We start from the raw sequence: 25867 nt of genomic DNA on the forward strand, positions 1-25867 counted from the left end.
GCTAGCGAGCTATTTTCGTTCGAAATTAACGCAACGTAGCCAACACTGCTAGCTAGCCAGCTTGCCACCGAAGAGCATTGTAGAAACGATTACAATACAACGGAACGACTTGTTTTGTGTAGTGTTAGCTAGCTACATAGTTTTCTTTGCTAGCTTTGTATCTAAGATAATTGTGTAACTTTGAGTAATTATCGGTTAGCTAGCCAGCTAGTTTCGCCTGCCACGCTGCTGTCCTCCTACCTAGCCAACACTGCTAGCTAACACTGCTAGCTAGCCAACTTCTACCGAATAGCAGCACTGTAGAAACTTACATTACAACGGAACGACTTGATTAGCGTAGTGTTAGCTAGTTGTCTTTGCTGTCCTTGTATCCATGATAATTGTGTAGTTTAGAGAAATTTAGAGAAACTGTCGAGGTCACCTAGCCAGCTTCACTTTCAACAACGCAGCTACTGCTAGCCAGGCTACTTCACCAGCCAGCAGTACTATATCATTTTAGTCAATAAGATTTGTAATTTTATTGATTTTTTGCTACGTAAGCTTAACTTTCTGAACATTCGAGACGTGTAGCCCACTTGTCATTCTAATCTCCTTTGCTTTAGCGTAGCCTCTTCTGTAGCCTGTCAAATATGTGTCTGTCTATCCCTGTTCTCTCCTCTCTGCACAGACCATACAAACGCCTCACACCGCGTGGCCGCGCCCACCCTAACCTGGTGGTCCCAGCCCGCACGACCCACGTGGAGTTCCAGGTCTCCGGTAGCCTCTGGAACTGCCGATCCGCGGCCAACAAGGCAGAGCTCATCTCAGCCTATGCGTCCCTCCAGTCCCTCGACTTCTTGGCACTGACGGAAACATGGCTCACCACAGATAACACTGCTACTCCTACTGCTCTCTCTTCGTCTGCCCACGTGTTCTCGCACACCCCGAGAGCTTCTGGTCAGCGGGGTGGTGGCACCGGGATCCTCATCTCTCCCAAGTGGTCATTCTCTCTTTCTCCCCTTACCCATCTGTCTATCGCCTCCTTTGAATTCCATGCTGTCACAGTTACCAGCCCTTTCAAGCTTAACATCCTTATCATTTATCGCCCTCCAGGTTCCCTTGGAGAGTTCATCAATGAGCTTGATGCCTTGATAAGCTCCTTTCCTGAGGACGGCTCACCTCTCACAGTTCTGGGTGACTTTAACCTCCCCATGTCTACCTTTGACTCATTCCTCTCTGCCTCCTTCTTTCCACTCCTCTCCTCTTTTGACCTCACCCTCTCACCTTCCCCCCCTACTCACGAGGCAGGCAATACGCTTGACCTCATCTTTACTAGATGCTGTTCTTCCACTAACCTCATTGCAACTCCCCTCCAAGTCTCTGACCACTACCTTGTATCCTTTTCCCTCTCGCTCTCGTCCAACACTTCCCACACTGCCCCTACTCGGATGGTATCGCGCCGTCCCAACCTTCGCTCTCTCTCCCCCGCTACTCTCTCCTCTTCCATCCTATCATCTCTTCCCTCTGCCCAAACCTTCTCCAACCTATCTCCTGATTCTGCCTCCTCAACCCTCCTCTCCTCCCTTTCTGCATCCTTTGACTCTCTATGTCCCCTATCCTCCAGGCCGGCTCGGTCCTCCCCTCCCGCTCCGTGGCTCGACGACTCATTGCGAGCTCACAGAACAGGGCTCCGGGCAGCCGAGCGGAAATGGAGGAAAACTCTCCTCCCTGCGGACCTGGCATCCTTTCACTCCCTCCTCTCTACATTTTCCTCTTCTGTCTCTGCTGCTAAAGCCACTTTCTACCACTCTAAATTCCAAGCATCTGCCTCTAACCCTAGGAAGCTCTTTGCCACCTTCTCCTCCCTCCTGAATCCTCCTCCCCCTCCCCCCCCTCCTCCCTCTCTGCAGACGACTTCGTCAACCATTTTGAAAAGAAGGTCGACGACATCCGATCCTCGTTTGCTAAGTCAAACGACACCGCTGGTTCTGCTCACACTGCCCTACCCTGTGCTTTGACCTCTTTCTCTCCCCTCTCTCCAGATGAAATCTCGCGTCTTGTGACGGCCGGCCGCCCAACAACCTGCCCGCTTGACCCTATCCCCTCCTCTCTTCTCCAGACCATTTCCGGAGACCTTCTCCCTTACCTCACCTCGCTCATCAACTCATCCCTGACCGCTGGCTACGTCCCTTCCGTCTTCAAGAGAGCGAGAGTTGCACCCCTTCTGAAAAAACCTACACTCGATCCCTCCGATGTCAACAACTACAGACCAGTATCCCTTCTTTCTTTTCTCTCCAAAACTCTTGAACGTGCCGTCCTTGGCCAGCTCTCCTGCTATCTCTCTCAGAATGACCTTCTTGATCCAAATCAGTCAGGTTTCAAGACTAGTCACTCAACTGAGACTGCTCTTCTCTGTATCACGGAGGCGCTCCGCACTGCTAAAGCTAACTCTCTTTCCTCTGCTCTCATCCTTCTAGACCTATCGGCTGCCTTCGATACTGTGAACCATCAGATCCTCCTCTCCACCCTCTCCGAGCTGGGCATCTCCGGCGCGGCCCACGCTTGGATTGCGTCCTACCTGACAGGTCGCTCCTACCAGGTGGCGTGGCGAGAATCTGTCTCCTCACCACGCGCTCTCACCACTGGTGTCCCCCAGGGCTCTGTTCTAGGCCCTCTCCTATTCTCGCTATACACCAAGTCACTTGGCTCTGTCATAACCTCACATGGTCTCTCCTATCATTGCTATGCAGACGACACACAACTAATCTTCTCCTTTCCCCCTTCTGATGACCAGGTGGCGAATCGCATCTCTGCATGTCTGGCAGACATATCAGTGTGGATGACGGATCACCACCTCAAGCTGAACCTCGGCAAGACGGAGCTGCTCTTCCTCCCGGGGAAGGACTGCCCGTTCCATGATCTCGCCATCACGGTTGACAACTCCATTGTGTCCTCCTCCCAGAGCGCTAAGAACCTTGGCGTGATCCTGGACAACACCCTGTCGTTCTCAACTAACATCAAGGCGGTGGCCCGTTCCTGTAGGTTCATGCTCTACAACATCCGCAGAGTACGACCCTGCCTCACACAGGAAGCGGCACAGGTCCTAATCCAGGCACTTGTCATCTCCCGTCTGGATTACTGCAACTCGCTGTTGGCTGGGCTCCCTGCCTGTGCCATCAAACCCCTACAACTCATCCAGAACGCCGCAGCCCGTCTGGTGTTCAACCTTCCCAAGTTCTCTCACGTCACCCCGCTCCTCCGCTCTCTCCACTGGCTTCCAGTTGAAGCTCGCATCCGCTACAAGACCATGGTGCTTGCCTACGGAGCTGTGAGGGGAACGGCACCTCAGTACCTTCAGGCTCTGATCAGGCCCTACACCCAAACAAGGGCACTGCGTTCATCCACCTCTGGCCTGCTCGCCTCCCTACCACTGAGGAAGTACAGTTCCCGCTCAGCCCAGTCAAAACTGTTCGCTGCTCTGGCACCCCAATGGTGGAACAAACTCCCTCACGACGCCAGGACAGCGGAGTCAATCACCACCTTCCGGAGACACCTGAAACCCCACCTCTTCAAGGAATACCTAGGATAGGATAAAGCAATCCTTCTGCCCCCCCCCCCCCCCCCTTAAAAGATGTAGATGCACTATTGTAAAGTGGCTGTTCCACTGGATGTCATTAGGTGAATGCACCAATTTGTAAGTCGCTCTGGATAAGAGCGTCTGCTAAATGACTTAAATGTTAAATGTAAATGTAGGAAAGAGCAAAGTAAGTCAAGGAAAAAGCCAAAATGTGTTTTTTCAAAGAGAATTGGGGACCATCCTGAATGATTATTCATTGTCCACGCAGAGCCATCACTCGAGCTGCACAGGTAGCTTGCTTGGCAGATGAGACCACAGAACATTGTCAGAGGGGCCGGGTAGGGTGGAGGGGCGGAGTGGTTTTTATTCACAAACCTCATTAATAGTCCAAAGCAAAAGCTCCATCTAATTATGAACCTCGTCCATCAACCACAACAAGGGCCTGTCATCGATATTTAGCCCTGCAGTTGAAAAAAAATTCTGCTTTATATGCTAAGCGAGGAGCCACAATGTATTTGCAAGTTCCCAATCTTGACACTAATGGCTTTCCATAATCTAATGAATGATGTATAAAGCTGGAGAAAACGAGGAGGAAGAGACAAACAAAAGTAATTTAGTCAAACTCTTCGGTGGAGCGAGAGAGAGAGGGTGAGTGAGAGCGGGTCATGTGACCTCTGGATGAGTCCATCAAGCAGGAAGTAGGGTGTTGTGATTATTAATGAAAAATGTAAGTAAAATGTTATTTGTCACATGCGTCGAATACAACGGGTGTAGACTTTACAGTGAAATGCTTGCTTACGAGCCCTTTCCAACGGTGCAGATAAAAAAATGATGACAGTAAAAAAATAGTAACACACGAGGAATAAAATAGACAAGAGTGGAGCTATATAAAGAGAGTACAAGTAACAGATCATTATGCAGCGGTATGAGGTATTTGCAGTTGATATGTACATGAAGGCAGGGTAAAGTGACTAGGCATCAAAACAGATAAGTGTAAAATAAAGAACAGAGTAGCAGCAGCATTTGCTAAGTGTAAAAGTGTGTGTGTGTCAAATAAAATGTAATTATATGTCACTTGCTTCGTAAAGAAGAGGTGTAGACTAACAGTGCATACTAACAGTCCTTTTCCAACCATGCAGAGATAAAGATAAAACATTTAATAAAAAATATAAACATGAGGAATAACGAATAACAATAGCGTGTAAAAATAACATGGTTATTGACAGGGATTACCAGTACGAGTCGATGTGAAGGGGTACGAGGTAATTGAGGTAACTATGTACATATATAGGTAACGGTAAAGTGAGTTTGTGCAAAAAAGGTTCATTGCAGAATTTTATTTTACTGGGCAAGTCATTTAAGAACAAATTCTTATTTACAATGACGGCCTACCCGGGCTAAACCCTAACGACACTGGGCCAATTGTGCACCACCCTATGGGACTCCCAATCACGGCCAGTTGTGATACAGCCTGGAATTGATCCAGGGTCTGTAGTGATGCCTCTAGCACTGAGATCCAGTGCCTTAGTCCGCTGCGCCACTCGGAAGCCCAAATAGTCTGTGTAGTCATTTGATTAGCTATTTAGCAGTCTTGTTTAGCAGTCTTAAGTCTCTGAAGTAGAAGCTCTTTAAGGTCCTGTTGCTTCCAGACCTGGTGCACTGGTACCACTTGCCATATGGTAGCAGAGAGAACAGTCTATGGCTTGAGCGGCTGGAGTATTTGGCAATTTTTTTGGGCCTTCCTGACACCCATTGTATAGACGTCCTGGATGGCAGGGAGTTCGGCCCCAGTGATGTGCTGGGCCATACTCAGCACCCTCTGTAGCACCTTGTGGTGTGTTTGTGTTGTGTCAGTATGCGTATGTTTGTTTGTTTGTTGTGTCGGTATGCGTGTGTGAGTGTGTGTGTGTGTGTGTTATGGGTATGTCCGTAAGTAGTGCTAGTGAGTGTGTGTGTGTGTGTGTGTGTGTGTGTGTGTGTGTGTGTGTGTGTGTGTGTGTGTGTGTGTGTGTGTGTGTGTGTGCGTGTGTGTGTGTGTGTATATATATATATAGTCTTGTGAGCGTGCATAGTCAGGCAAGATGCTCTCGATGGTGCAGCTGAAGAACTTAGGGCCCATGCCAAATCTTTTCAGCCTCCTGAGGGGGAAGAGGCACTGGTGTGTCTTCTTCACAACTACGCGGTGTGTGTGGACCATATTAATGTAACGACGGCCAAACGGACTGTGACAGAACACAGGAGGGCTCTATTTCTCAAAAGAAGACACACACACATACAGTTTATGGTGTAATACTGTATCTTGGCAACTGCAGTTCTGTATAGGATCTCCAGCAATAATAAAATAAACTCCTCCTGTTGCCTTTTTTCCCACATTCGTGGGGCATGGACAATGTCGTGACGTTGTATTAGTTAACATGACGACTGCTGCTCATCGAATGATTAACGGTTTATAATTGTGTGATGAAATGAATCAGGCAATTATTAACTCATAAACCTGGGGCACCATGGGAAAATGTGTTTTATTGAGTTTCAATTTCCCAAGTTAACTCAAAGAATATCAGAATATCGATTTTACAACAGTGGCTAATTAATCGATATCCTCTACAGTCTCATTCTGAACGTCGCATAATCCGGGATTCTGCACAAACCTGGGTCCCACCAATGAGTTCGTACCACAACAATTATAGTTGATTATTTATTTACTAGAAAGCTAAAATGATAATAAAATATACACATACACAAAAACACAGTCTAGGCTATTGATTAGAACTTAGTATAAAGGGCCAACACTCTATGAAGCATGTTACCCAAAATGGGGATTTCAAAAAGAGAGAAAAAGAGAAAGTACACAAGAGAAACATACATTTGGGTGCATTTGTCAGCTATGCTTATTTTAACCCTAACCTTGCCCCGAACTGCCGCTCTTATGGGTCAGAAAATAATGATGTAATTACATGTTGAAGGTCTCCGTGGATTCCCCGCTTGGACCGTTTGTGGGCTTCTCAATGACGCTCTTCTCTGGTGCAACTCTCTGGTTGTCCTCAAAATGTCAGTGTCCTTTTGGCTTAGTGGCCTGATTCCTCGCCCTTGTTCTGAAAGGGATCTTCAAAGGACAGCCCGCTCTGTAGCTAGAGCTCACAGCGTAGGAATGGAAACAGTGTAGATACCACGATTCGATGGGGAGTAGAGGCCGGGTGGTCCAGCTTGAATTCACCCCACTTAGACACAGCTACTCTACATGGGTAGAAAAAATATTTATTTGTCTTCAACCTTGTGTTGCGTTTTGGGTTCGTTGACTTTTCAGACCTTAGCTGCAGCACGGGTCACTTCGTCTGATATGTTCATTTTTAACTCACATGTCTCATGATTTGGACATTTTCCACACAACGTACAATGTATAAACATCAAGCATATACTATGAAAACTCTTATACGTTACAATGTTTTCGTAATAACATTGTCTTTTAAGTGTTTTACAGCGAAAACACAATATAGCATTATATTAGCTTACCACAATAGCCAGAAACACAAGCCATTTACCAGCAGTAAAAGTTAGCGATCGTAACAAACCAGAAAAAGATATATAATTTTTGACTAACCTTGATAAGCTTCATCAGATGACAGTCCTATAACATCAGGTTATACATACACTTATGTTTTGTTTGAAAATGTGCATATTTAGAGCTGAAATCAGTGGTTATACATTGTGCTAATGTAACATCTTTTTCCCAGAATGTCTGGATATTTTTATGACACTCACCTATTCTGACCAAATAACTATTCATAAACATTACTAAAAAATACATGTTGTATAGGAAATGATAGATACACTAGTTCTTAATGCAATCGCCGTGTTAGAATTCTAAAAATAACTTCATTACGACATCCAGCTTACGTTATAGCGAGAGAGTGCCCAAAATCTGGGCGCAAACTAATAGTACACATGTTCGACAGATATATGAAATAGCATCATAAAATGGGTTCTACTTTTGATGATCTTCCATCAGAATGTTGTACAAGGAGTCCTTTGTCGGGAACAATCGTTGTTTGGTTTTAGAATGTCCTCTTCCCCAGTCAATTAGCACGGAAAGCTGGCAAAGTGCCGCGAATCTCTCCTTCGTGAACAAACGCAGACAACGCAACACGCCTAACATCCCGAAAAAATTTCAATAATCTAATAAAACTACACTGCTCAAAATAATAAAGGGAACACTTAAACAACACAATGTAACTCCAAGTCAATCACACTTCTGTGAAATCAAACTGTCCACATAGGAAGCAACACTGATTGACAATACATTTCACATGCTGTTGTGCAAATGGAATAGACAAAAGGTGGAAATTATAGGCAATTAGCAAGACACCCCCAAAAAAGGAGTGATTCTGCAGGTGGTGACCACAGACCACTTCTCAGTTCCTATGCTTCCTGGCTGATGTTTTGGTCACTTTTGAATGCTGGCGGTGCTCTCACTCTAGTGGTAGCATGAGACGGAGTCTACAACCCACACAAGTGGCTCAGGTAGTGCAGTTCATCCAGGATGGCACATCAATGCGAGCTGTGGCAAAAAGGTTTGCTGTGTCTGTCAGCATAGTGTCCAGAGCATGGAGGCGCTACCAGGAGACAGGCCAGTACATCAGGAGACGTGGAGGAGGCCGTAGGAGGGCAACAACCCAGCAGCAGGACCGCTACCTCCGCCTTTGTGCAAGGAGGTGCACTGCCAGAGCCCTGCAAAATGACCTCCAGCAGGCCACAAATGTGCATTTTTTGGGGGAAAATCAAAGGAATACCTCCCAGATTGCAGTTCCTAGGGCTTCCAGTAGATGTGAACAGTCTTTAGAAAGAGTTTCAGGCTTGTCTTTTGAAAAATGAGCTAGAATTTGTCGTTTTTTCTAGGTGGCTCCCATTTAGGCTCTAGTATTGTGGTGCGTGTGAGAGCGCGCACTTCATTATTTATCTCCGGTAATGAACATACTATTCTCCGTCTTAAATTTTATAGTTTATTTACATATTAGGGTACCTGAGGATTGATTAGAAACATTGTTTGACTTGTTTGGACGAAGTTTATTGGTAACTTTTGGGATTCATTTGTATGCATTTTGAACGAGGGAAAGCGGTGGATTACTGAGTCAAGCCGCCAACTAAACTGACTTTTTGGGGATATAAAGAAGGACTTTATCAAACAAAAGGACCATTTTTTATGTAGCTGGGACCCTTGGGATTGCAACCAGAAGAATATCTTCAGAGGTAAGTGATCAATTTTATCGCTATTTCTGAATTTCGTGACGCCTCTCCTTGCTTGGAAAATGTTTGTAATGCTTTTGTATGTGGGGCGCTGTCCTCAGATAATCTCATGGTATGCTTTTGCCCTAAAGCCTTTTTTAAATCTGACAAAGCAGCTGGATTAAAACCTGTTGGGGATGGGGGCGCTGTTTAGACTATTTATGCTAATTGGGTAATTTTTGAAACGGCTTCCCACAAAATCCTTGATCGTACAATATGCATATTATTATTATTATTGGATAGAAAACAGTCTATAGTTTCTATAGGAGTTGAAATTTTGTCTCTAAGTGGAACAGAGCCCATTCTACAGCAATTTCCCTGACATGGAGTCAGATTTGAGAAATGTTGGCCACTGTTCTGAAGTCAGTTAAAAGGGCACTGTTTTTGCTATGACTATACGGACACTGCTTACGTCTTCCCCTGGATGCCTTTACGTGATGACGATTCCAATGGGGTCGATTGCGCGTTCACAGGCACTACAAATGAAAAAACCCTGAGGCTAGCAAGTCTTTTCTTGCTGCGTAACGCGCGTGGAGGACACCGACCCCCTCCTGTTCCAAGCGTTAGTTTAGCCTGTTATATTTCTCCGGTCATCTTTTCACTCGTTATAGGAGTTAAAAACATCATAAGGTAGTTAATTTAAAGCGTTTTATAGCAATTTATATCCGTTTAGTGCGATTTTGGGACATTTATTTTTGCAACGATGTGAATAGTTGGGCACGCTTTTCAGTTCATCCCGAACGCAGTTGGCATTTCCACATGGCAAGAGGACAGCTTTCCACCAAAAGACGATTGCTCCCAAGAAAGGATCCTTTGCCCAAGATACTGATGGAAGAACAGCTCAAGGTAGGACATTTTTATTATGATAAATCGTGTTTCTGTCGAAACATTTTAGTGGCTTAGGACGCCATGTTTTTTGACGTAGCTTCGCTTGGCGCAAACTGTATTGAAAAGTAAGGATAAATTAAAAAATGTTATTCCGCAATTGTATTAAGAATTAAATTGTCTATCAATCCCTGTCCACCCTATATTTTTTAGTCACGTTTATGAGTATTTATGTATAAGAGTAGATCACTGTCTAAGTGGCGCAAGGACTTTTTCTGACCAGCTTGTCTACATTTCACTTTGTCTAACCATGATTTTGGTGGCTAAATATAAACATTTGCGATCAAACTCTATATGGATTGTGTAATATGATGTTACAGGAGTGTCATCGGAAGAATTCTGAGAAGGTTAGTGAAAAAATTAATATCTTTTGGCGATGTTGACTTTTATCGCTCACTTTGGCTAGAATCAATGCTGGGCTGCTATGTGCTATGTGCTATGCTAATATAACGATTTATTGTGTTTTCGCTGTAAGACACTTAGAAAATCTGAAATATTGTCTGTATTCACAGGATCTGTGTCTTTCGATTCGTGTATGCTGTGTATTTTTACGAAATGTTTGATGATTAGTAAGTAGGTAAACACGTTGCTCTAATTAGTTTTTCTATTCCATTTGTGACGGTGGGTGCAATTGTAACCTATGCCATCTACCTGAAATATGCACTTTTTTCTAACAAAACCTATCCCATACCATAAATATGTTATCAGACTGTCATCTAATGAGTTTTTTTGTTGGTTAGGGGCTATAAATATCTTAGTTTAGCCGAATTGGTGATGGCTACTGGTGTTGGTGGACAAATAAAAGATGGTGGATTATGCTAATGTGTTTTTAGGTAATAGATGTACATCTTTACATATTGTGTCTTCCCTGTAAAACATTTAAAAAATCGGACATGTTGACTGGATTCACAAGATCTGTGTCTTTCATTAGCTGTATTGGACTTTAATGTGTGAAAGTTAAATATTTAAAAAATATTTTTTTTTTGAATTTCGCGGCACTGGTTTTTCAGTGGGGGGGGGGGGGGGGGGGGGGTGTGCCGCTAGCGCCACGCTGATCCTAGACAGGTTATTAACAAGAAGTTAAGCTTTTAAACGATATAAGACACTTGTATTTTCATGAATGTTTAATATTACGAATTTTGTATTTTGAATTTCACGCTTTGCAATTTCACCGGATGTTGGCCAGGTGGGACCTAGCCCAAATTAATGACATAACAAAAGCTACAGTTTAATATAGTTACAATGTGACTGAGGCAAAATGCTAAATGTCTGTCACGCCCTGGCCTTAGTATTCTTTGTTGTCTTTATTATTTTAGTTAGGTCAGGGTGTGACATGGGGGAATGTTTTGTGTTTTGTCAGTTTTGGGTGGTTATATGGTAAAGGGGGTGTTGGGTGTAGTGTATGGGTTTGTGTGGAGTGAATGTGTCTAGCTGTGTCTATGTCAGAACGTTTGTAGCCTGTGTATGTGCACTACGTTTATTAGCTTCACGGGCGTTTATTGTTTTGGTTAGTTTGTAAGTGTTTGTTTCATTTTTTCCTTCTTCTAAATAAAAGGAAGATGGCTTATTTTCCAAATGCTGCGTTTTGGTCCGTCAATCCTCCACACGATCGTGACAATGTCCAAAAAGTTACGTCCTTGACAGAAGTCCACAAAAACAATATATGCTAACACGGACAACTATTATAATACATACGAGTTTTACAACTTAGAACAAGGTATTTATCAAAGAAATATCCAAAATACAGGGGACAGCTTGGTGCACAATACATATACAGTGCCTTCAGGGTGTATTCATACCCTTTGACTTTTTTTCACATTTTGTTGTGTTAAAGCCTGAATTTAAAAATTTATTGAATTGAGATTTTATGTCACTGGCCTACACACAATAACCCACAATGTCAAAGTGGAATGATGTTTTTCGAAATCTTTACACATTAATAAAAAATGAAGGCTAAAATGTTGAGTCAATAAGTATTCAGCCCCTTTGCTATGGCAAGCCTAAATAAGTACACATTTGCATAACAAGTCACTAAATAAGTTGCATGGACTCACTCTGTGTGCAATAATAGTGTTAAAATACAATACAATACCTCAAACCATCATGGTCACCTAATAATCCCCAGTTTACAATTGGCTCATTCATCCCCCTCCTCTCCCCTGTAACTATTCCCCAGGTCGTTGCTGCAAATGAGAACGTGTTCTCAGTCAACTTACCTGGTAAAATAACGGTAAAATAAAAATAAATAAAATAAAAAAAATTATAAGATCCGTCAGGCAAGCAATGAATTTCAAACACAGATCCAAACAACCAGGGAGGTTTTCCAACGCCTCGCAAAGAAGGGCACCTATTGGTAGATGGGTAAAAAAAAGGAGACACTGAATGTCCCTTTGAGTTATTAATTACACTTTGGATGGTGTATCAATACAGCCAATCACTACAAAGACACAGGCATCCTTCCTAACTCGGTTGCTGGAGAGGAAGGAAACCGCTCAGGGATTTCACCACGAGGCCAATAGTGACTTTAAAACAGTTACAGAGTTTAATGGCTGTGATAGGAGAACTGAGGATGGATCAACAACATTGTGGTTACTTCACAATACTAACCTAAATGACAGAGGGAAAAGAAGGAAGCCTGTACAGAATACAAATATTACAAAACTTGCATCCTCTTTGCAATGAGGCACAAAAGTAAATCTGCAAACAATGTTTAAAATAAATCAATTTCATGTTCTGAATGCAAAGCGTTATGTTTAGGGCCAATCCAACACAATACATCCTCATATTTTCAAGCATGGTGGTGGCTGCATCATGTTATGGGCACAGTATGCTGCATGTCATCGGCAAGGACTAGGGAGTTTTTTTTTTTTTTCGGATAAAAAGAAACGGAATAGAGCTAAGCACAGGCAAAATTCTAAAGGAAAATCTGGCTTTCCAATAGACACTGGGAAACAAATTCACCTTTCAGCAGGACAATATCCTAAAACACAAGGCCATAGACACACTGGAGTTGTTTACCCAGGTGACATTGAATGTTCCCGAGTGGCCTAGTTCTAGTTTGGACTTAAATCGTCTTGAAAATCTATGGCAAGACTAGCAATGATCAACAACCAACTTGATAAAAAAATAAATCATGTGCAAATAAGTGCAATCCAGGTGTACAAAGCTCACCCAGGAAGACTCACAGCTGTAATCGCTGCCAAAGGTGATTTTAACATGTATTGACTCATGAATGAGAATACATGTGTAAATGAGATATTTCTGTATTACATTTTCAATAAATGAGCAAATATTTCTAAACATGTGTTCACTTTGTCAATATGGAGTATTGTGTGTGGATGGATAAGAGAAAATATCTATGTAATTCATTTTGAGTTCAGGCTGTAACACACCAAAATGTGGAATAAGTCAATGGGTGTGAATATTTTCTGAAGGTACTGTACCTCCAGCAATGATAAAATGAGCTAAACTGGAGGGCGCGAAGAACAGGATGTAACCACAGAACTGCAGTACCACATTATGCCAGTAAATGTCACTCTTAACACATGCATAACATGACAAACTAATATTTTTGGAGAAAGTGACAACTCAACAGGGACATTTCTAATTCTTTCACATGAAGTCCTTAGTGGTGTTAACACTAAGGAACTTGAAGCTCTCAACCCACTCCACTACAGCCCCATTGACGTGGATGGGAGTGTGCTCTCCCCTCTTTCTCTTGTAGTCCACGATCAACTCCTTGGTCTTAGTGGTTTTGAAGGAGAGGTTGTTGTCCTGGCACTACACTGCCAGGTCTCTGACCTCCTCCCTGTAGGCTGTCTCATCGCGATCGGTAATCAGGCCTACCACCATTGTGTCGTCAGTAAACTTGATGATGGTGTTGGAGTCATGCATGGGCTTGCAGTTGTGGGTGAACAGGGAGTACAGGAGGGGACTAAGCACACACCCACGAGGGGCCCCCGTGTTAAGGGTCGGAGGTGTTGTTGCCTACTCTCACCACCTGGGGCCGGCCCGTCAGGAAGTCCAGGATCCAGTTGCAGAGGGAGGTATTCAGTCTCAGGGTCACTAGCTTCGTGAGGAGCTTCGAGGGGACTTTTGTGTTGAACGCTGAGCTGTAAGTCTATTTATTTTTATTTTTATTTATCCGTTATTTTACCAGGTAAGTTGACTGAGAACACGTTCTCATTTGCAGCAACGACCTGGGGAATAGTTACAGGGGAGAGGAGGGGGATGAATGAGCCAATTGTAAACTATGAACAGCATTCTCACATAGTTATTTCCCTTCTTGTCCATGTGGGAGAGGGCAGTGTGAAGTGCATTTGAGATTGCGTCATCTGTGGATCTCTTGTGGCTGTATGCAAATTGGAGTGGGTCCAGGGTGCCTGGGATGACGGTGTTGATTTGTGTCATGACCAGCCTTTCCAAGCACTTTGTAATTACAGATGTAAGTGCTACAGGGCAGTGGTCATTTAGGCAGGTTGCCTTGGAGTTCTTGGGAACAGGGACACTTCGGAGAAGAACCCTCTCTGTCTTGCGTTCATTAGCACCTCTTAATTAAAATAAGTTTAGTGATCAACCATGCATTGTGGGTAACAATAGAGTAGAAGAATGCAGCAGAAAATGACAACACTTAGAATAGGGTTGTTGTACTGAACTGAAACACACAGCAAAACACAGTAACTGATTTTACTGTTGTCTTGCAGTGCTTTACACTTACGCTGCATTGTAAAATGATGACTATGTGTAACTTTGATTTCACAGTCATTTTCATTGCGTATCTACAAATGAATTTAAAATGAACTATGCCTTGAAACTGCAACTTAAGTAACCCTTGATGAAGCTTGTGATCGAGCTATCTGAATTCGAAAACAACAACAAAAACAGTACACACTATTGTTTCTTTTACAATAACCGAGGCCAGTCATAGGAACAATTTGTATTTTACCAAAAGAAAAATAATATGATTATTGGATATTATCCTGCAAAATACTATTTTCTATGCCCATATTATTTCCGTGCATACAAAAATCAATATGTACAAAGTCTTAGCATTATATTAAAATGTTGCTCATAGCTCCACAATTTGTCCCTTAATTCACCAATTATTTTGCCTGTATCAAGTTTGGTATGGTAAGGTTAATGGTTTCATTAGGCAACAAATCGACTGCCCAGGACTGCAAACGGCTTCGCCTCTTCTGTCCCTGCTATATTTCATAATTTGCCATTTACGCTTATGAAAATATTAAATTACAGGAAACAGATTAGCCTGAGCTAACAGCAGAGTGCTTTTATGGCAGCCAATGATTCAGCTCCTTCTATTTATAATACTGACCCGTGTCTATGGCAATGATTTACGGGAACAGAGAGAATCATTCTACAACCACGTTTTAGTCAGGTAATCTGGTGGATTGTCTATCCATAGCTTTATACAACATTTACTCTCCCCTCACCCCCATTTTTCATCCCCATTTTTTTTTCTTTTAACACATCAGGCATCAGAGAATCGGATACCTAATTTGTAGCATTGCAATGTGATATCATGTGCAGAGTGCTCAGCAATGGCAGGATTGGGCCTGTCTATCTTTGTAAATATGGACAGTACATGGTTTAGCAAGCAGACAAACTCGTGCAGCTAACTCTGTGTGTGACCATATGTTTAATTCATATCGCTGTGCTACATTTCTTTTAAGGAGATACAAGGCTGAGTGATCACAGTAACTGTAATGGGAATCATAGGCAATGAGGAGAAAACAGAAATAAGATTCAAAGATAAGGAGAGGGCATATCAAGTCAAACTGGAGGTATAATCTGTCATAAAGTACCGACTACGCCACCTGGTGGAGGGTTTGAGCACCAGGACTAGAGCACCGTTTCCAAACTTGGTCCTGGGGACCCCAAGGGGTGCACATTTCCCCCCTAGCACTACACAGCTAATTCAAATACTCAAAGCTTGATAATACATTTTTTATTTAACCTTTTTTTTTTACCAAGTCAGTCAAGAGAGACCTGGACCAAGACAGCGCCATCAACACATCAGTACCAGACAAACAGGCATATGACATTAATTAAATATGACAGAATGCAAACAGTCTTACAGCGTATTAAGAAAACAGATTACAACGCACATGATAGACAGTTAGTTGTTGGCCAGATCACGTCTCCGGAGCCGGTGAGTCGGAGGCATATATATTATTCAGGATGTAGACTTCATTGCGGGCAGCAGGTCAAACGAATGACTAAAATGAACGAGTCACTCAGAAAAACGAATGATGACTCAAGTTAGTAAAAATAGTTGTTCACAAAGAAATCATTGTTTGTGTTCTGCACATCACTACTGGATTCCAATAGGAATTACATATCACTTTGCAAGCCATCATAACGTGACGTGGCCTGTAAAACCAGGAGATTTCTATCACCACTGTGTTAGGATATAACAAAGGATTCTACCTAGCGTCAAAAAGGGTCCCTCTATGGGGACAAACCCAAAAAAAACTATTTTGTTCTACTTAGCACTGAACTTGTATGGTATGTTATGTGACAAAGGAAGTGATTTTGTGTGATATGTCTAATGTATTGTCCCATTATTCCACCACACACTTACTCATTGGAGTGTGGGTGTGTGTGTGTGCGAGTGTGTGACGTCTGGCCTGCCTGCCTTCTGCCTCTCATATTGCCCGCTCGTTGGTTCTCTAGTTATGCCCATTCGCATTCAGTAACAGCCTCTGCTTCTCTTTGATTAATGCCTCAACTCATTCTCCGCCATGACTGGGCCCCCCACAATGCATTGCAAACCACTGCCTAGAGACCCCGTTTTCCCTTCTCGCTCGTTACCAGGTATTTTTGATGACTCCTCCCAGCTGACCAGACCGCCAATGCAGCCAGTAATAGTGTCACAATGGTGATAAATCAAACACAATGACCCAGTCAAGCAATTTCAGCTGTTTGAAAATAGATCCTCCGTTTTTTTTACATTGGGAGGTTACAGGTACAGAAATTTAAAGTATTATTATTTTCTATTCATTATTTCATACATTGTACCTGTGGGTTGCCACTGAGAAGAAGAAGAAAAAAAGAAGAGAAGAGAGAAACATTTCAAAAAGGTACATAACTACAAAGTATTGATCATTTTGAACATATTTCAAAGTTTAAGTAATAATACATTTAGTATAAACAGGAAAAGAAAACAAAAGAGAAGTGGGCCTCCCCTAACCTCCCATCCTATTCCCACAACCAGAACCATGTCTCCATCCATCCAACCCCTCCTCCCAGAATCCATACTGTATTAAAACAAATCTTTTATGTAAAATTGTTTTTCTCTTACTGCTATTAGCTCATACAAACAATTGGAATAACAGATTCCCTACATGGAACAGACAGTCCCAAAATAATATCAAAGAAAGTTTGTTCTGAAGTGTCTCCTATATCTGAGAGATATATATAATATATATATACAGTATATATATATATATATATATATATATGTAAACAACCCCATATTTTTGGCATTACACAATCTCCATATATACTTCCATTCATTTTTTCAATTGGTACCGGGAGACCTTCAGACGAGTCTTGTGAGGCCTGTGGGCATCCCAGAGCAAAACAACCAACATTTATATGTTCTCACCTTTGCAGTGTGTAGCCCAAATGGTTTGGAGGCTACAGATAGAAGTTGGCAGATCGGCTGTACCGACTTCAAACGAGTCTCCTGATACTTGTAGAGGTCATAGAGCAAAACACCATCTTGTTTGTGAGTCTCATCTTTCGATAAAGGGGTCATAGGTCAATATTTTGCATACCAAACTGTTCGTACGCAACAGATGATTTTGTGAGAAGAGCAATTTTCAGGAGGTTTCATGGTCTGCCAAACACTGCTCCAGCTCTGTCACCTTTCACCGCTGATGCGGAAGTGCAATTTAGGTGGATGCAGTGGATTGAGATGCATCCAATGGGAAAAAAAGCCATAATTTTTTTCAACAGGTAATTTTAGAAACACTTAAAATAAGGGCTGTGTTTTTTGTACACTTACCCTGGTGTGACGTTTTGTTAACCATGTAAATCTATCTCGGACAAGCTGACTTTTATCTACTACGACTACAAATCCTTGCAAGCTCCTGCACGTCATCTCAAGCTGATACCTTTGCTAACAGGTATTGTGTCAATTTAAAACTTGTACAAGTCAGTTCACAGAATTGCCAATTTAAAGAAATGTAGCCAATTTATTCAATATTAATTTAGCTAACATTTAGATAGCTAATCCAGAGATTCATACCTTTGCCTCGATGCGGCAGTCTTGTCCAGATCATCATAGGATTTGTAGTTCTTTATGATAGCCACATTAGCAGCTAATTAGCATTTCATTTTGGGGGGATAAATACAGGCGAAAATATTGATAAAAGTTACCTTGTCCTTGAGAGATTTACACAGTTATCAAAATATCTTGCCCGGGTAAGTCTACACAAAACATAGCCCTTATTTTAAGTGTTTCTAAAATCCCCTATGGGAAAAATGTACGGTGGAAAAACGATTGGAACAAGTTCCTTGTTTGACAGCTAGATTTAATATTATGACTCATGCTGTGGTACTATATAGTGTGTCAAGTTAAATCTTAAATCCATGCTAAGGTCATAAAACAATTACCGGAGTTATTTTTATTTGTTATTTGATTTTTATGAGTCGTTACAGGAAATAAATACATTTTGGCAGAAGTTACCCACATTTGCCCTTGTGGTCCTGCAATTATGTTGTTAATAAGCCATGGGCTTTCACCGCCATTGGAGGAAAACAATTGAAAATAAATGAATAAAAGATCTAATTATTTCACCCTCACATTTGTCTATAACTTGTTTATTCTGACAAAAGTCCCTGCAGCGTTGAATTAAAATACACCAAATTATCCAGAGCTTGCGATGAATCCATTTTTGTCCACAGAGTTTGAAAATTCAGCAGAGGGCAAAAAGCTTTTCAGGTCACTGGGTTTATTCTATGCTCAAGACAAGGGTAATATATAAGGGCAGCACTTAATAAAATCAAGCCCATCTACGGGGCCGAGCATCCAATGCATTTTTTTAGGGGGGGAAATTAATTTAAAGCATTTTGGGAAATAGCGCTTAAAATGGCTGAATATAGAATTATTGAAATCTTGGGCATGCATCTTTGTAAGTGGCCTTTATTGCCTCGGGTTTCTTTTAAGGCCAATGTAGAAAGGAATTGTGGTAATGGCGGGCATCAATATGGCTGTAATGTCATTGAGTGACGCATCCCGGTCGTTACCCGAGCCGCTAGAGGGGGGTTCCCGCTCGCAGTAATAACCGAGATGTCAGGAAAACAAACATTACTACCCAGGCATTACTTATGGCAGTGATTTCTTCAGCAGAAGTCGAGGAATAGGGCCGTCGGTTGCCTGTCTGAAATTTCTGTCAGAAAAGTGAATGCGAGGTCATGTAGGGTTGAGATGAATGTGAATGAATGAGGCTGTCTGTTTGCTTGTCTGGCGGCTGCCATGAAGGTCCATGGCTGGCAGTCCCGACTCCCAAGAAGCAGTCACTTGGGTTAAATGCAGTTCTTAGTGGAAAATTGTGTGTGAGTGTGTGGTGGACACAGCCAGAATAGGACTGGCCACCCATCAGAGCCTGGTTCCTCTCTAGGTTTCATCCTAGGTTGCTCCCGTTCTAGAGAGTTTTTCCTAGCCACCGTGCTTCTACTTCTGCATTGCTTGCTCTTTGGAGTTCTGCATAAGCACATCTGCTGATGTAAAAAGGGCTTTATAAATACATTGTATTGACTGGTGTATGTGTGTGTGTTTGTGTAAGGGAGTGGGATATAAGAACATACATCAATTTAGGAGAGACAGCCTATACAAAATCATGAGTTCTCAGTTCACATGGCAGTTTTGACATACAATATCTATAGTCAGGGTTAGGTAGGTTACATTCTAATTGTAATCGTTAATAGTTACTTGTCCAAAATTCTAATCAGTAATGTAACTTTGGATAACCCAAACTCAGTAACGCAATCTGATTACTGTCAGTTACTTTTGGATTACTTTACCCTTAAGAGGCGTTAAACGAAGACAAAAAGTATCCATCAAACGCTTTCGTTGTGTCACCATAGTCACTCTGACTTAAACTTGGGCTTTTTTTCAATACTGAATTGAATGTCATTAAGAAAACAGAAAGGTGTCATAATGTCTTTTTTTCCACAAACATTCTTTCTGAATGTAAAAGTAATCCAAGAAGTAAAAGTATCTTCAATCCGATTACAATATGTTTGTTGGTAATGTAACTGATTAGCTACAGTTCATTTTTTTGTAATCAGATTACATTATGAGGCTGTGTAGTCAATGTTTTGGTTCTACAAAGCTATGCCAATTGAATTAATTGCATGAATTCTTGCACCACGGAATCAATTATCAGTTCTAAACATGTATTTTTCTTCTCTATGCTTCCTGCAGCATGATCTAGGTACGCGCACCCATGATAGACAGTTGGAGGTCTGAGCACGTCTCTGGAGCCGATAAGTCAGAGGAGTGTGTATTAATAATTCTGTAGAATGCATTGCGGCCAGCAGGTCAAACAAACAACTAAAATGTACTCAGAAAAATGAATCATAACTCTCTAGTCAGTAAAAAGAGTTCAAATATAAACATCTGTTTGCGATCTTCCTAGCCACCGATATAACTAGGCCCTAAAAATAAAGGCCTTGTGATATATGTAACGTATAGTCATGAAGAGTTTAATTTTAAATCCTAATAAGGCTGGAGGAACCATTCATAGAGTGTTCTAGGAATAAACTTTTAGATAATAAAATGGTTATTGGTAAAACCATTTATAGAGGTATCTAGGTAGCACCAAAAGGGGTTCCCCTATGGGGACAAACCAAAGAACCCAATATGGTTACACTTAGCATTTCTTTTACACTGAACTGCTATGGTATGTTATGTTACATAGGATGTGCTTATGTGTGATATGACTTCTGTATAGGCCCATTATTCCACCACACACTTACTCATTAGAGTAAGCATGTGTGTGAGGTTTGGCCTGCCTGCCTGCTGTCTCTCTCCTTGCCCGCTCGTTGGTTGGTTCTCTAGTTATGCCCAGTCGCGTTCAGTAACAGCACTCAGCCGTCGGGCCTTGTTAAGGCTTCGACACACAGCTGACGGTCATTGCTATGCATTATTTATGGTGCACTTCCCCCTTTGTGTAACTGGCTTCGGAGCCTCTTATTAAAATGGACGTCACCTACCTGAGAGCCGAAAGTATTTGTGACAATCCCCCAAGGCTAATTAAGAAGTGCCCCCCCCAGCAACACAGCAACAGTCATCTTCCATCAAGGCAACAGTAAAGAAAGCAGCTACCATTGAGGTGACAAAGTTAGAATGGAATTAAAACAGGAGACCCTAATCCGAGCAATTCCAGGGACATGGTGAAGAGGAAAAAGGCATACTGTCGCTAGCTACCACACCTTCTAACCAAGGTGCATGAATAAAGGAGCAACCTGGAAATAGGAAAGATATTCAGAACCTCTTGTAGCATACTGTATATGCAGAATATTTTGCCAGTCAACTTTCATTGTCCTCCAAGAGTTGCCTACAGGTCTTTCACATTCCCAGAATGATGGTTAACTCTGGAAGGAAGTGCAGTTAACTCTAATGAACTTATCCTCTGCAGCAGAGGTAACTCTGGGTCTTCCTTTCCTGTGGTGGTCATTATGAGATCCAGTTTCGTCATAGCTCTTGATGGTTTTTGCAACTGCACTTGAAGAAACTTTAAAAGTTCTTGAAATTTTCTGCATTGACAGACCTTCATGTCTTAACCTCTTTTTTCAAATTTTGCCTAAAATGACATACCCAAATATAACTGCCTGTAACTCAGGCCCTGAAACAAGGATATGCATATTCTTGATATCATTTGAAAGGAAACACTTTGAAGTTTGTGGAAATGTGAAAGGAATGTAGGAGAATATAACACAATAGATCTGGTAAAAGATGATACAAAGAAAAAAATATATATATTTTGTATTTTTTTTGTACCTTCATCTTTGAAATACAAGAGAAAGGCCATCATGTATTATTTAATTTACATTGTATGTGCAAAGTTTTAGACTGATCCAATGAACCATTGCATTTCTGTTCAAATCTTTGTATCAAAACTGCCCAAATGAGCCTAATTTGTTTATTAATCATTTTCATGTTCAAAACTGTGCACTCTCCTCAAACAACAACATGGTATTATTTCACTGTAATAGCTACTGTAAATTGGACAATGCAGTTAAATTAACAAGAATTTAAGCTTTCTGCCAATATCAGATATGTCTATGTCCTGGGAAATATTATTGCTACTTACAACCTCATGCTAATCGCATTAGCCTAAGTTAAAGTAATGATGGACTGTCATTTTTCTTTGCATATTTGAGCTGTCCTTTCCATAATATGGACTTGGTCTTGTACCAAATAGGGCTATCTTCTGTATACCACCCCTATCTTGTCACAACAGAACTGATTGGCTAAAGCATATTAAGAAGAAAATAACCTTTTAACAAAGCACACCTGTTAATTGAAATGCATTCCAGGTGACTTCTTGAAGCTGGTTGAGAGAATGCCAAGAGTGTGGAAAGCTAGCTGTCATCAAGGAAAAGGGTGGCTACTTTGAAGAATCTAAAATATATTTAGATTTGTTTAACACTTTTTCAGTTAGTACATGATTCCATATGTGTTATTTCATAATTTTAATGTCTATACTATTATTCTACATGTAGAAAATCTTTGCTCAAATGCATGTAATGGCTGACAATATTCCAGAAATGCATGGTTATGGGTGGCCAAAGTGGTTCCTAATTCGGCTTTTTAAATTACTTTTTACATATTGATCAATGGAGTTCATGTCTTTGGCCACCAAGCCAAAACTTTGGCAGTGATATAATTTAAATTGGGATGGTAAATTGTGATGAGAACAATAACTTTTGATTTCACAAATTGTTTTACATTCTGTCATAAAAAGTACATGTTCAACTTAATAAAAAATATGTTTTCCCATCTCAAAAGGTTCAAAAAAAGTACTATGGTAAGTACTATTGTCACGAATCCCGCTTCCTGAGTTTTTTGCCTGTGTTCTGTCCTGGAGTGTTTTTCCGGTGTCCTGGAACGCACCCTGTCTGGTTGCCGGGCGACGTAGCTAGTTGGGAGATCTCTGATTACCCGCACCTGTATCCCATCAGCTATCTGCACACCTGGTCCTGATCATCACCTCTCCACTTCATAAGCTCTGACCTGACATCCATTCCCTGCTGGATTGTTAGCCATGAACAGTATGTTGTGCCAGCGTATCAGCCTCCAGTTTGATAGAGTTTATTTTGTTGTTTTGTACATCTTGCTTGCCGTGAACTTACCTCCGTTTGTTCTGTCTACAGTCATTCACCCGGAACACTCACCCCATCCCTGCCTGGTCATCGGTGGCTTCTGTTACTCCCTTGGATCTGCCTATTCACTCCCATCAAATTACCTCCGCTGCCCGCTCCGCCAGCTGGATCTTTCTACCTCTACGTTTAAACTTGTAAATAAATACTCACCTTCGTCCTAATCTCCTTGTCCTGGTCTGCTTCTGGGTTCTACTTTAGAAAACCGTGACAACTATGGTAAGTACAATGGTAAGTTTAATTAAAGAGATCGGGCACTAGGATGTTTTTTAATATTTTTTAAATGTAGATTTAAACAAAAACTATCAGCTGTACAACGCTCCACAATATTTCAAAGTTTAGTTAGTGGTGTTCTGGTGCATTCGTAACCAAGTGGGAATTTGCCATTCTGGAAAGAAAATCCACTTGAACAGACCTACAACTGGTAATTACTGGATAAATCAGCCATGAATCCCTTGTGACAGGGGAATAAGAAGCGTGTTGTGTGCAACAAGGAGGGGTATTTGAATGCAAGATTTAACCTGTTGAGGATAGAGGGCGCTATTTTCACTTTGGGGAAAAATTGTGCCCAATTTAAACGGCCTCGTACTCTATTCTTGCTCGTACAATATGCATATTATTATTACTTGGATAGAAAACACTCAAGTTTCTAAAACTGTTTGAATTATATCTGTGAGTCAAACAGAACTCATTTTGCAGCAAACTTTCATACAGGAAGTGAAAAATCTGAAAACGATGCTCTGTTCCAGGGCCTGCCTATTCAATTGCCTAATATGTATCGATATGCATGCATTTCATACGCCTTCCAATAGATGTCAACAGGCAGTGGAAGGTGGAATGGGGTGTCTAGCTTGATCTGAGGTCGAACAAGAGCCTTGAGTGGGAGGTCAGGAATTTCCTTTGTCTACAAAGGCGCGAGGCGGAGCTCGACATTGGCTTCTGAAAAGCGTTCGGTATACACTGCTAATATCTCTGACTCTGTTTTTATTTGATCCATATTAGAAAAACATTATAAAGTAATTGAATAAACTGATGAAACTGCATTTTCAATGGAGTTTCATCAGTTTATTCAACGTTTATTGGGACTTTTGGGGAGTTCCGTTCTTTGCGTCGAGAAACTGGGAACGTCATCAACATTGGCTAGCATTGTGGCACGAATTCGACAGGAGAAAAGGACATTCTAAAACCAAACAACGATTTATCCTCGACCTAGGACTCCTTGTACAAGATTGATGGAAGCTCAACAAAAGTAAGAACAATTTATGATGTTATTTCGTATTTCTGTGAAATGTTATTTCTATTCTCTGGCGTTTTGGCGGGCGCTGTCTTGCAATAACGCAAGCTGTTAGTTATGGGAAAGTTATTTTAAAAAATCTAACACGGCGGTTGCATTAAGAACCAGTGTGTCTTTCATTTGCCATACAACAAGTATTTTTATGCAAAGTTTATGATGAGTTCTTTGGTCAACACTATCAATCAGGAGATTTCATCATATTTTCTTGACTGAACAAATTATGCTTTTCTCTTTTATTCCTCTGAAACATGCAGTACATCGCTATTAACATTCGTTTGGTTGATCGTTATCAATTTATCCCAATCAATTACACAAGTCCCTAATGTTTAAGCACAGTGTGCCCTAACAAACAACCCATCTACTTTGTGCCTAAATTAATTTGAATCTCCTAATACAAAAAGAAGAGGAACACCAGTCTACAAGACAAATCTCCACTCGCTGACCCTTCAGCTCCCCAGTTAGGTGTCCATGGCAACAGTAGACTTGAATAAGCACGAGCGAGGAGGTACGTCATTAGGATGTACACTTTCTTCGCTCATCCTGTCTGCTGTAATAATAAAGAGTGGTAAACAATTTTCAAGGGCTCCAGTGCTTTGCGGTACCTCTGGTCATCTGACAGTGTATTCACTAACGAGCCACCTGTCATGGTGGATTCCTGCCTAATGAGGGATTATGATATCAGTGCTGGCTGCAACAGCAGGTATATGTGCCGAAGCATCATAGTAGCTCATATGAAGAAAAAAAACGCTTCCCCAAAAGGGTCCATGCCTCCTAGACCAGGGCTCTCCAAAACTATTCCTGGAAAGCTTCTGTCCTGCCACAGTTTCGGCAAAAAGTTAACGGATGGGGCTGAAGAAATGCAACCACTCTCAAAACCATAGACTACACTATGGCTGCAAGGACATATCCATGATATCAAAATCTAATTTGCAGTTGCATATGTGCCATTTTTTTCACATGTTAACTCACTTTCAAATGTGCAACTGCAAATTAGATTTATTTATTCCTTTCTTGTGGCAGTCCCCATGAGAGCCAGTTTCATCATAGCGCTTGATGGTTTTTGCGACGGCACTTAAGGAAACGTTCAAAGTTCTTGACATTTTCCGGATTGACTGACCTTCATATCTTAAAGTAATGATGGACTGTTTCTCTTTGCTTATTTGAGCTGTTCTTGCCATAATATTGACTTGGTCTTTTACAGAATAGGGCTATCTTCTGTATACCACCCCTACCTTGTCACAACACAACTGATTGGCTCAAGCTCATTAAGAAGAAAACAAATTCCACCGAATAACTTTTTACAAGGCACACCTGTTAATTGAAAAGCATTCCAGGTGACTACCTCATGAAGCTGATTGAGAGACAAATATTCAGATTTATTGAAGACTTTTCTGGTTACTACATGAATCCATATTTGTTATTTCATAGTTGTGATGTCT

The sequence above is a fragment of the Salvelinus fontinalis genome, chromosome 19 (assembly GCF_029448725.1).
Source record: "Salvelinus fontinalis isolate EN_2023a chromosome 19, ASM2944872v1, whole genome shotgun sequence".
In the NCBI taxonomy this organism is placed as follows: Eukaryota; Metazoa; Chordata; class Actinopteri; order Salmoniformes; family Salmonidae; genus Salvelinus; species Salvelinus fontinalis.